Source organism: Berghia stephanieae, chromosome 8 (assembly GCF_034508935.2).
Source record: "Berghia stephanieae isolate SIO BIC M18660-M18661 chromosome 8, UCSD_Bste_1.3, whole genome shotgun sequence".
Taxonomy (NCBI): domain Eukaryota; kingdom Metazoa; phylum Mollusca; class Gastropoda; order Nudibranchia; family Aeolidiidae; genus Berghia; species Berghia stephanieae.
In genome coordinates this window covers 1,793,063-1,804,263 of record NC_088367.1, presented here as the reverse complement: position 1 = coordinate 1,804,263, position 11,201 = coordinate 1,793,063, and the positions used below count along the sequence as shown (strand labels likewise).

Genomic DNA, 11,201 nt, shown 5'->3' with positions numbered 1-11,201 from the left:
CCTAATAGATGTAAACAAGCTGCCTTGCTAATGAACTTGTAAACATACTCATGGGTCACGCTGAACAAAACGATCTATACTCGAGTAATGTTTCCTAGAACATGGTTTCTGTGAACACGATTTCCTCGAGTACGGTTTCCTAGAACATGGTTTCTGTGAACACGATTTCCTCGAGTACGGTTTCCTAGAACATGGTTTCTGTGAACACGATTTCCTCGAGTACGGTTTCCTAGAACATGGTTTCAGCGAACACGATTTCCTCGAGTACGGTTTCCTAGAACATGGTTTCAGCGTTCACGATTTCCTCGAGTACGGTTTCCTAGAACATGGTTTCAGCGAACACGATTTCCTCGAGTACGGTTTCCTAGAACATGGTTTCTATGAACACGATTTCCTCGAGTACGGTTTCCTAGAACATGGTTTCAGCGTTCACGATTTCCTCGAGTACGGTTTCCTAGAACATGGTTTCAGCGAACACGATTTCCTCGAGTACGGTTTTCCTAGAACATGGTTTCTATGAACACGATTTCCTCGAGTACGGTTTCCTAGAACATGGTTTCTATGAACACGATTTCCTCGAGTACGGTTTCCATAAAACGAAAAAAACCCAAATCAAAATTATTTTTTTATAAAACAAACAAAAAAACAAGCTATCAACCAAAAAAAACGAAAACATTTTTGAAAAAACAAAGAAGGACGTCCCTAAAACTCAAAGAAACAAAGAATTTTTAAAAAATAATACTGAAAAAAGTGAACACACACACACACATACACACACACACACACAAAGACAAACAAAATAAAATAATAAAGAAAAAAGCCCCCCACCCCCCCCCCCCCCCAAAAAAAGAGAAATATAGCCAACCAAACAAATAAAATAAGCCTAAAATCCACACGAAACCAAACAACACAAAAAAAATCAAGTTAAATCATAACAAAACACACAAAACAATTTTTGTTTAAAAACAACCAAAACAAATATTTAAAATTTAAAAAAAAGAAGCTATACCAAAGACAATTCTAATTTCCTTCTTTTCATGTTTTTTTTTTTTTTTAGTTTCGTTGACCGACTCCTTGTATAATTGTTTACAGACTCTCAATAATAAACGAATACTCTTCAACAGTCATAACGTCACTTCCTTCGTAATGACGCATGGTAACTTAGAAACTGGCTCTAAACTATCGGACCAATGGCGGATGCCCTTATGAAATATTTCTCCGACGAGCATAAAAGCGTATACAGAGGGAAAAGACATTATAAATCGGATCATGTTTTATCTTTTGCACATTCTGGTCACAAGACATATGACAACTTCTAGCCAGTATGAAGAATAAAAAGTACCGATTTTCTTTGTTTAGAACCACAAAGGCGCCGTTGCTGGGTGACGTGACATCAGACTATTGATTCTAATTCTCGATAAACTAAAAGTATAGATAGTATGCGCTTGGCTAAGAAGCTCATAACATTGCCATCCGGAAGTATAACGGACCAACAAACAAAACTGTTTATAGTTAGTTTAATACAGTTCAGTGAACATTACTCATAAACGCGGATGGCAAAAAACAATAACAAAGACCTGAGTGACGTCATCTTTGAACTATCTATAAATGACAATCAAAATAATGACGGTGGATCTGGCAGGACGTGTATTGCCGATACCCTCGTAACTACAACTAAAATCCTGATACGAACGCCAAAGACATCGTCATCAAAGAAGACGGAGATCACGGGAAAAAGTTAATTAATTGGGAGTTGTAATCAATATCTCAACCAATAGCATAAATTTGTTTCCTTGAGTACTTCTAACAACTCTCTTTTTACTTTCGTTTGGTGTTCATTGTCTACTTTTGTGACGTCATTTTTTGGTCAGTATCTCAACCAATAGAATCATTTGTTTCCTTGAGTACTTCTAACAACTCGCTTTTTACTTTCGTTTGGTGTTCATTGTCTACTTTTGTGACGTCATTTTTTGGTCAGTATCAAGCCTACGTGTTCTGCATTGAGAACTCCGAGACATGACACACAATCCCCAGCACTGGTTCTTGCTCGATTACAATATATAAGAGAAACAACTCAGTTTTATTGAACTCCTATATTACTCCAATATGAGTTCCTTCCCTTGATATTCTAATCTAACACTGTGTAAAACCCCGTCGGAATGATGATTAAATCTACTGCCCACATTTAAAAACGACCGTTGGATTGTCGTTCTTAATTATTCGAAGGGTGATGTTTTAAATTGTTCAATACGTTATTAAGATATTGTTAGTCGAGTTGTTACCGTTTATAGTCTGGTTCATACAGTTTAGTGAGAATTACTCGTAAATTATGTTGATGGCAAAGAATAAAAAACCAACTATAACAAAGACCTGAGTGACGTCAACTTCGTTCTATCTATAAGCGGTAAAGGTTACACATAGTTTTGTGTTGGACCAATATATTTCCGGATGACAATGTCGTATATTCGGGCAAGCCGTGTATTCCAAGAAACCGTATATCCCAAGAAACCGTGTATCCTGGTAAACCGTTTATTCCAAGAAACCGTGTATACTGGTAAACCGTTTATTCCAAGAAACCGTGTATCCTGGTAAACCGTTTATTCCAAGAAACCGTGTATTCGGGTAAACCGTTTATTCCAAGAAACCGTGTATCCTGGTAAACCGTTTATTCCAAGAAACCGTGTATTCGGGTAAACCGTTTATTCCAAGAAACCGTGTATCCGGGTAAACCGTGCATTTGAGGAAACCGTGTACTTGAGGAAATCGTGTTTGAGGAAACATGCGGTACTGCTGAATACCGAAATCGACCGAACTCTACCGAAATCCACTTAAGTGGGGAGTCAGAGATTGTGGAAAGTGGGCACCAGTGGGAATTGAACCAGAGACTGTGGGAAATGGGCACCAGTGGGGATTGAACCAGAGACTATGGGAGTTTGGCACCAATCGAGAGTGAACCAGATAATGTGGGAGAATGGCACCCCTGCGGAGTGAACCGTAGACTATAGCAGGTGGACACCAGTGGTGATTGAACCCGGGACTAGGGGCGGTGGACACAAGTGAGGACTAAACCTGGGTCTATCAGAAGTGGATACCAGTAGGGAGTGAACCCGGGACTTTGGGGGTGGACACAATTGGGGAGTGAACCCGGGTCTTTGGGAGGTTGATATCAGTGAGGGGGGGGGGGGCATGATACAATGGGAGGTGGGTACCAGTAGGGATTGAACCCGGGTCTAGGAGAGGTGTACACAAGTGGGAGAGTAAACTTAGGACTGTGAGATGTGGACATTACTGGGGAGTGAACCCATAGGTAAGGAAGAGGACACCCCCAGAGGAGAGAGTATCCGAGACTAACTGGAGTAGACAACAATGAGGAGTGAACCTGGGGCAATATATCTACATACTGTAATCTTCGCCATCCACTTTCATATTCTTACGGTCACTCCCCACATGTTCCCATCTGAGATAGTCTTAGGACGCTCACTCCCCACATGTTCCCATCTGAAATAGTTTAAGGACTCTCACTCCCCACTAGTGCCCATCTGATAGTCTAAGGACTCTCACTCCCCACTAGTGCCCATCTGATAGTCTAAGGACGCTCACTCCCCACTGGTGCCCATCTGAAATAGTTTAAGGACGCTCACTCCCCACTAGTGCCCATCTGATAGTCTAAGGACGCTCACTCCCCATTGGTGCCCATCTGAAATAGTTTAAGGACTCTCACTCCCCACTAGTGCCCATCTGATAGTCTAAGGACGCTCACTCCCCATTGGTGCCCATCTGTGATAGTCTAAGGACGCTCACTCCCCATTCGTGCCCACATGATAGTCTAAGGATTATTTTTCACTGGTGGTCATATCTCATTTTCCCGGGTTTATACCCTACTGGTTTCTATTATAGTATCGGGTTCGCTCCCCACCAGTGTCCACCAATTGGTGGGTGTTCCGGTTCATTCCCCACTGGTACCCGCCTTCCATGGTCTTTGGTTCACTCCTCACGGGTGCCTATCTCTCCCAGACTTGGTATAATCCCCACCGGTGACCACCTCCCACAGTCCCAGGTTCACTTCTCAATGGTGTTAACCTCGGGTAGTCTCGGGATCACCCTTCATTGGTGTCAACCTCCCATAGTCCCGGGTTCATCCAAAATTGTGTCAAAATCTCATAGACCCGGGTTCACTCCCTACTGGTATTCACCTCCCATAGTCCCAGGTTTATTCCCCGCTGGTGTCCACCTTCCATAGTCCAAGGTATATTCCCCACTTGTGTCCACCTCTTATAGTCCTATGTTTATTTCTCACGTGTGTCCATCTTCCATAGTCCTGGATTCACTCCCCAAGATTTTTAAATTTCATTTTTGATGATTTTATGACGGGACTTTGGTAGAAGCGCCATAAAACTCTAACAGAAATACAATTTTTTCTTGTGTTTCCTACAAATCATTATAATTATTTCCCATTATCCATTGACTGGAAACAATCTGCTGCTGTCGTAGCTGCAAAAATGATGGAAATGGCAACAGAGGTACCCCAATTATCGAAGATGCTAATTCTAATGATGGTATTGACAATGGTCTACAACAAACATCCTACTTTCGTGTTGCACATTTGACTGAAATGGAGCTTGAAAGTGATGACCCAGACAGTGGCAAGTTATTCCTATCAACCTTATAACCTATACATATTAAGGAGTATGACATTAATATACTTGATGAACACTTGAAAATAATTAGGCATAAGATGTGCAGACGTACATATTTTTTATCGAAACTCTCTCAGTTTAGAATAGATAAAACCCTCTGCACATTATTTTATAGAGCAGTAATCGAAAGTGTTTTGTCATTTTGTATAACAGCTTGGGGAGGCAATTGCTTAGCAGTGGAAAGGAACAAAATAAATTCAAATATTAAAAAATCCATTAAACGCTATATAAATGATGTTGACGATGTAGATCTTTTATACGAGAAATTTTGTATAAATAAAATAACTAAAATATTAAATGACCAGTATCATCCACTAAGACCATCAATTATTATGTCAGAAAGAAGTGGTCGCCCTTTCTCTATTTCAACGAAAACAGAGAGACACCGAAAATCTTTTCTGCCGTCCAGTATTAGGCTTTATAACAACAAGCAATAATCATTTTATATAATTATTTCTCATTTTTACTTTTTAAAAATATAAATATTAATTTATTAATTTATTTGTTTTGCAATCTTTTCAATTTTCAATTTATAGTGACAGTTTTAACTATTTTACAGTGTTGAAATTATTCATATTATAAAGCGCAGCTCTGGTTATAGAGCTGCTCCTTTTTTATATATATACATCCTATTTCCATTGTATTTTTATCTTATGTGTAAATTATAACACGTCTGTACAAAAAATTTCCTTTTTGGGATGCAATAAAGTATTATTATTATTATTATTATTATTATTATTATATATATATATATATATATATATATATATATATATATATATATATATATATTATATATGAGTGTTGGTGGGTACTCGTAGGTACGAAAGTGCTCGATAATGATGGTTAGAGCTACTATAGAATGCAAATTGTCACTCACATTTTTTGTGGCCGAGACGATTCGTTTCTGTGTCTTACACTTCTTCAGTCGGCGTAATCCATAGTTATGTCCGTAGAAAAGTTCTTACTCCAAACTAAAGTTGTTTCGTTGTGTAGTGGTGATTAGTGTTGATGTGCATTGGCATTGTTGTGATGTGCTCTCATTGCTTATATTATGAGTGTGTGTGTGTGTGTGTATGCGTGTAGGTGTGTTGTGTGTGGTGTGTACATGTGTGTGATAGTGTTGCGCGGAATGTGGTTGCGTGGGGAGGCGGGGGGGGGGCGCGGGGGGGGAAGAGGGGGAGGAGGGGTATAATGGGCTCGAGGGGGGGGGAAGGGGGGGAGGGTTATTTGACCTTTTGCGTTTTGAGCTTGAATTTGTTAGAGTGTCTGCACATTGTCATTAGTTCTTATCTTTTGTTTAAGGTGCTATTGTTTCTGTAGTTGTGTAATAATATTTCCAGTTTCTTTGTCAAGCATAAATTGCATTTTCTAGCACCGCATCTGTAGGGGCTGCTTTGCCTGACGACCTCCCAGGTTATTGTTGGTGTTTTATTAGTGTTTATTTGTTCCCAATAGTGCATTGCTAATTTGGTGCTTTTTGCTTTGCTTTCATGTGTTATGGAGGCTTTGTGATTGTTGTATCGTGTTTTGAATGGGGGTTCTGTGCTGCCGATGTATTGTGCTGCGGTGTTATCAGTGGTTATGGTGGCTTTGTAGACTATGGCGCTTTTTTGACAGTTTCCTTTAAGAGGGCAATTGTCTTTCTTTCTGCAGTTGCAGTTGTCTTTATTTGTATTGTTGCTGGGTTCGAATATGATTTGTCTATTGTGGTTGGTAATGATCTGTTTCTTGTGCACAGCTGTAGCTTATCTTGACGTTGTGTCTGTTGATTATTTTGTGCAGACGGTGGTTCTTCGGGAAGTGTTTATCGATGAGTTTATAAGATGCGGTGCTAGAAAATTCAATTTATGCCTGACAGAGAAACTGGAAATATTATTACACAACTACAGAAACAATAGCACCTTAAACAAAAGATCAGAACTAATGACAATGTGCAGACACTCTAACAAATTCAAGCTCAAAACGCACAAGGCCAAATAACCCTCCGTCCCCCCTCCCCCCCCCCACCCTCCCGACCCTATTATACCCCTCCTCCCTCTCTTACCCTCCCCCCCCCCCACGCGCCTCCCCCCCCCCTCCTCCCCACGCAACCACATTCCACAACACAATCACACACACATGTACACACCACATACTACACACCTACACGTTTACACACACACACACACACACACACACACACACACACTCATAATATAAGCAATGAGAGCACATCACAACAATGCCAATACACATCAACACTAATCACCACTACACAACGAAACAACTTTAGTTTGGAGTAAGAACTTTTCTAAGGACATTATCATGGATTACGCCGACTGAAGACGTGTAAGACACAGAAACGAGTCGTCTCGGCCACAAAAAATGTGAGTGACAATTTGCATTATATATATATATATATATATATATATATATATATATATATATATATATATATATATATATATATATATATATATATATATATATATATATATTGTTTTTTATATGTTATTTTCAACAGTCGTTCCATTCTTCTCCTTATTCGCCAATTATGAACCAACGCCTCGGGCAAATCCTGACCAGCTGTAGGTCCACATCAGGCAACCTTTTGTAGGTCACCATACCAAATCTTCTTAACACTTGCGTTTTCTGGCCCCGAAGTGTATTGTGAGGGCCAACAATGCTCTCATTTCTATCACGTGATCTTGTTTCGATTTCTGGCCGTGCCAAATGCGCAGTGACAGTCAATTACTTCGCTTTGTCAGATTACTTTTTTTTGCACCCAGTGGTAGATTTTTATCTTCATTAGAATATAAGTTAGAAAGTGCTACTGCTTTAGCCAATATATTTTGATTGAATTAATCAATTTCTATAAGTTCTGATTGCATTTATATCTTCACACATTTTAAAGCTATTGTGGTTTAATCATGGCTTATATTCTTTTCTGCCTACCGGCTGCCCTCGGAGTTAGTCATTTAAAATGTTAAAATGACTCCACCTCCCCGTCCCGAGTTTCTACTTTTATTAATAGCAGTGTAACCTTCGGGCAGCAGCTTCTACTGGTGCTTACAATACTATGTTATGACGATCGACCCAATCAGCAAATTCCTCAACGCATTCGTGCACCGTCGCAAACCCGCACGAAAGCTTCTTCACAACACACCGTTCAACTAGATGCTCTGCGTTTTCGGGTTCTATCCCTCATCGGGTACATGTTGGACAGGTGGAAAGTCCCCATTGATTAAGCGATTTTGCCGTGAAGCAGGTTCTCGACCGAAGCCGATTCGCTACCACCCAGTGTCTCCTCTTACTGGTGGAGAAGCCTGGCAACTTGTCACCTAGTTTTGAGGAGTGTATGTCTCCGCCTCCTCGAGGGATTGAATTCGTCCAAACCGACTTCCATATATATATATATATATATATATATATATATATATATATATATATATATATATATATATATATATATATATGCATCTCTGTTTGTAGTCAGGGAAAAGTTCGTTGTCAGGATCGCCTGTTACCCAGAACTCCGTGATAGAAAGAAAGTCGCAGTGGTTATCAATAATCAAGTCCCAGATAAGAGTAGCTTTGTTCACGACCGGCTTTGTGTTAAAAAAAATTGAAATTTGGATTTGAGGATTATGTGTTGTTTTGTTTCATTTCGATTGACCTGGAATGTCGTCTCCGTCGTCGTTGTTGTATTGGTTGTCAGTTCTAATAGTAGTAGTTGTTGTTGCTGTTGTCGTCGTCGTCGTTGTTGTTGTTTTCGTTGCTTTTGTTTTCGTTGATGTCGTTGTTGTTGTCGCTGTGATCCCTGCTGCGAATATGGTGCCAATGGCCGTGGTATTTGATGGTGATGATATTGGTGGTTTATAAAGAGAAAATAGTGGCGGCAGTTGCTGTAGTGGTCACAATGGTGATGATGGTGTTGGTGGTCGCTGTGATGGTGATGATGATGTTGGTGGTCGCTGTGATGGTGATGGTGATGTTGGTGTTCGTGTGGTGATGGTGGTGTTGGTGGTCGCTGTGGTGATGATGGTGTTGAAGGTCACTGTGATGGTGGTGATGATGTTGGTGGTTTGTAAAGTGAAAATAGTGGCGGCAGTTGCTGTAGTGGTCTCGGTGGTGGTGGTGGTGTTGGTGGTCGCTGTGATGGTGATGGTGGTTGCTGTGATGGTGATGATGATGTTGATGGTCGCTGTGATGGTGATGATGATGTTGGTGGTCACCGCGATGGTGATGAGGATGTCTGTGTTCGCTGTGGTGATGATGGTGTTGAAGGTCACTGTGATGGTGTTGGTGGTCGCTGTGGTGGTGATCAGGATGTTGGTGGTCGCTGTGATGGTGATCAGGATGTTGGTGGTCGCTGTGATGGTGTTGGTGGTCGCTGTGATGGTGATCAGGATGTTGGTGGTCGCTGTGATGGTAATCAGGATGTTGGTGGTCGCTGTGATGATGACGATGTTGGTGGTCAGTGTGATGGTAATGAGGATGTCGGTGTTTGCTGTGGTGATGGTGATGTTGAAGGTTGCTGTGTTGTTGATAACGACGGCGGTCGCTGTAGTGGTGATATTATATCAAAATATTGATTATTTTGTATTACTTTGTTATGTTCTTCATAAATATATGTGGCCATTTATTTCAGTCCTTTTAGCTTTGATTATAGGTTTAGTCAGTAAAGTGTGTTTCTGATTACATCGTTTTCCTCTCCTCTCTCTATTTGTGCGGCGTCCGTTGACAGCTTATGATGTGTCGTTTTCATTTTGTTATGATACGAGGCCATGTCACACTGTGTGATTTGTCAACGCCACCTTTGTTCGCTTTTTGTTGTTTTTAAAATCTTGGCTTACATAATCATATCTTAAAATCGCGAATAACGTTCTGTAATGTCCCGTCAATAGATATCTAGACGTGTTCTTGTATTTCCATCATTTGATGTCGTGTGTATTGAGTTATCATTATTCATTCTAATCAATGTAAATACACATACATTTGTCTTCGGGAACTGGAATCAGTACGTATTATAAACAATCTACTTTTTGTTCAATATAAATGTACACATTAAATCGTCTCCACGAACTGAAATCAGTACGTATTATAAACAATTTACTCTTTGCTAAATACAAATATACACATTAAATCGTCTTCACGAACTGAAATCAGTACGTATTATAAACAATCTACTTTTTGTTCAATATAAATATACACATTAAATCGTCTTCACGAACTGAAATCAGTACGTATTATAAACAATCTACTTTTTGTTCAATATAAATATACACATTAAATCGTCTTCACGAACTGAAATCAGTACGTATTATAAACAATCTACTTTTTGTTCAATATAAATATACACATTAAATCGTCTTCACGAACTGGAATCAGTACGTATTATAAACAATCTACTTTTTGTTCAATACAAATGTGCATATTAAATCGTCTTCATGAACTGAAATCAGTACGTATTATAAACAATCTACTTTTTGTTCAATATAAATATACACATTAAATCGTCTTCACGAACTGAAATCAGTACATTTTATAAACAATCTACTTTTTGTTCAATATAAATATACACATTAAATCGTCTTCACGAACTGGAATCAGTACGTATTATAAACAATCTACTTTTTGTTCAATACAAATGTGCATATTAAATCGTCTTCATGAACTGGAATCAGTACGTATTATAAACAATCTACTTTTTGTTCAATATAAATGTACACATTAAATCGTCTTCACGAACTGAAATCAGTACGTATTATAAACAATCTACTTTTTGTTCAATATAAATGTACACATTAAATCGTCTTCACGAACTGGAATCAGTACGTATTATAAACAATCTACTTTTTGTTCAATACAAATGTAGAGTAATTGCACAATGTTCGCACAACTCGCGGCATATTGGGCGAAAACCTGATCTGCAGACATGACTGAATTAGAATGACAGTAGGCGGGAGTTCCATAGGGAAGGGACAAATCTTTACATACTGTTTTGAAGCCCATTTATTAGTCTTTATTTTGAATGCGATTACTTTCTACTTGCGTTATTTATAATTAGTCATATTACTTTTTTTTTTCACCCCCCCCCCCAAATACCCTTGTGTTCATCGCTTCGCACACTTTTCCTTATGTATTCATCGGTTCGCACACCAGTCATTCAAACCTGTAACTCTACTCTTTAACATACGTTGTTTGATATATTTTATCTTTGAATGACGCTTAGTTAGCTATTTTATCAAAGAAAGTATTTTAAAGACGCACACACACACACACACACATACACACACGCACATATAAATACCAGAAATATGCAAGAAAAATAGTATCTGTGATTATAGAGCTATTTTATTATACGACGTATTGTATATTCACCACACACACACACGCACACACAAACACACACACACACACACACACAGACATTTGCAAGAAAAATTTCTTAAATGATTTCAAAGCCATGTCTCTCTCTCTCTCTCTCTCTCTCTCTCTCTCTCTCTCTCTCTCTGTCCA

The 11,201-nt window shown here is 39.2% G+C and overlaps 1 protein-coding gene and 1 long non-coding RNA gene across 11 annotated transcripts in view; both read left to right on the top strand.

Annotated features, from left to right (window-relative positions):
• Window positions 1-11,201, top strand: part of LOC144978007 (sodium- and chloride-dependent glycine transporter 1-like) — a 102,744-nt gene that overhangs the window by 32,695 nt on the left and 58,848 nt on the right. The window lies entirely within an intron of this gene.
• The window catches only part of LOC144977759 (uncharacterized), a 15,592-nt gene continuing 14,075 nt past the window's right edge, over window positions 9,685-11,201 (top strand). Inside the window, exon 1 of the long non-coding RNA XR_013646397.1 lies at window positions 9,685-9,699. This is a non-coding gene — a long non-coding RNA (uncharacterized LOC144977759). The remainder of the gene's footprint in view (window positions 9,700-11,201) is intronic.